Raw genomic sequence first — 2,427 nt, 5'->3', positions numbered from 1 at the left:
CAATAGATGCCAAGTAATATAGATATCCATTGATGAGTTTGCTAGTTTAACAAGCAGTCCCCGTTTGTAACGTACAGGGTCCGTGAATCTGAATGCGAACATTAATATAATCGAACAGGCAAAGGAGATCGTTGACTTTATTATTACTAATATTGTATTAATAACAGGGGTCGTCAAACAAACAAATCCATCGTAGCCTAACTCCTGTCCAAAATAAAGTCAAAATTATTGAATAATAGCCCACTGAAATGATTGTCTGTTGTTAATGGTTGTTTTCGGTTGTTATCGGTAATTAGTGAAAGTTGTTTTCGGTTGTTTTCGGTAATTAGTGAAAGTTGTTTTCGGTTGTTTTCGGTATTTAGTGAAAGTTGTTTTCGGTTGTTTTCGGTATTTAGTGAAAGTTGTTTTCGGTTGTTTTCGGTAGTTTTCGGTTGTTTTCGGTATTTAGTGAGACCCATTCCCCTAGACATTATATTTAGGCCCCCATTCCACCAGACCACAATCGCGCTTGGACCTGAACTTAATGTGTGTATCCCATTACCCCATAATTGAAATATATTGTATAAAACGTAAAAGCTTGGCTGAAAAGGCAACAAAACAAAACACAGAAAGCGTTAAAAAATTCCTTGAGCGCCCTGTCAAATCCTTCCAGTGGAACTGGGGTATATGGCATGTTATGTAGCAATTGGTCTCCCGTAATAAGGGATTAACAGAGAGCACCACGTGAAGGTTTGCTACCTGCTCCCCTTGTTAGTGTTAATGTGCTGATGTTAGTTTGTGCGTGAAGGTAAGCGATAAACTGAGACGGACAGACACTTGCATTTCTTTTCCGCTCCCAACCAACGCACGGGGATTCTGCTATCAACGGACAGGCCAAGTTACAAGTCACCGGGCAAGCCGTCCTCAGCACATCCGCCATGCCAGCCGATCGCACCAAGCTGAAGTTGGCCGCCTATTCATCCGCCCTTTCGTAGCCGCCTATTCAGCCGCCGATTCGTGATAAGACCGAACATAGCTACTTATTCAGATACCGATTCGAATGAACTGAAATTTCCAAAATTCGCCCCAAAGCGTCCATGGCACTCAATGCATATCGGACATTGATTCAAATCTTCTGTAACAGCTCATGAAATGTGAATTCACATATAGATGATATTAGAAAGTAACATTTCATCTATAAAGTGCAAATTAGACATTAGAAAACAAAACCTAGCGACAATCTCATGAACTACCGCCAAATCACTAGCAGAAAAGCAAATAGGGTCTTGAAAAACCCTACGTTTTCACAAAACCAATAAAATTTTACATGATTTGATTAACGAGCCACAGCGGGCCTAAGTGATAATCAGTATTAGAGAGCGAGCAACTAAGATTAAAGTGACGCACAGATTTAACAGACATCACAGCATTGCCATTAAGTTGACATATGCGATCGGGAGAAAGATGGGGCGAGTTTGCCATTCTATTGACCCAATTAAACAATAAACTAAACATACAACTTCGACCAAACTCCTGTTCTAACCGAAGTGTATCCGCTACGTAGTCCATGTGACAAATTCAACAGACAACAAAGCATGATGACGTCAGGGTGCCATAAAGTTAACATATGCGGTCAGAAGGAAAGTCAGGGCGGGTTTTCCACACTATTGTCCTACACACTAAACATACAACTTCAACCAAACTCCTTCTGTTTACAACGGAGCATCTATGCTACATATTACTAGTCCCAAATTAGGCAGACATCAAGGCTTGATGACGTCAGAGTACCATAAAGTTGACATATGCGGTTAGAAAGAAGTCGTTGCGGATTTTCCACACTATTGACCTAATTAAAAAAATCATACACAATAAACTAAACATACAACTTCAACAAAACTCCTTCTGTTTGCACCGAAGTGCCTATGCTACATATTACTAGTCTCAAATTTAACAGACATCAAAGCCTGATGACGTCAGGGTGCCATAAAGTTGACATATGCGTTCAGAAGGAAGTCAAGGCGGGTTTTCCACTCTATTGTCCTAATTAGAAAATTCATACACAATAAACTGAACATACAACTTCAACCAAACTCCTTCTGTTTACACCTGAGTGCATCAGCTACATATTTCTAGTAACAAATTTAACAGACATCAAGGCATGATGAAGCCAGGGTGCCATAAAGTTGACATATGCGGTCAGAAGGAAGTCGGGCGGGTTTTTCACTCTATAGTATTGTCCTTACTAAACAATTCATTACCAATAAACTAAACATACAACTTCGACCAAACTCTTTCTGTTCACAATGAATTGTCTCCGCTACGTATAACTAGTCTTAAATTTAACAGACATCAAGGCGTGATGACGTCAGAGTGCAATAAACTTGACATGCGGTCAGAAGGAAGTCGGTGCGGGTTTTCCACACTATTGTCCTATTGGAAAAATTTATA

Source organism: Branchiostoma floridae, chromosome 15, assembly GCF_000003815.2.
Source record: "Branchiostoma floridae strain S238N-H82 chromosome 15, Bfl_VNyyK, whole genome shotgun sequence".
In the NCBI taxonomy this organism is placed as follows: Eukaryota; Metazoa; Chordata; class Leptocardii; order Amphioxiformes; family Branchiostomatidae; genus Branchiostoma; species Branchiostoma floridae.
The sequence above is the reverse complement of the archived record's forward strand: the minus strand, read 5'-3'. Positions refer to the sequence as shown.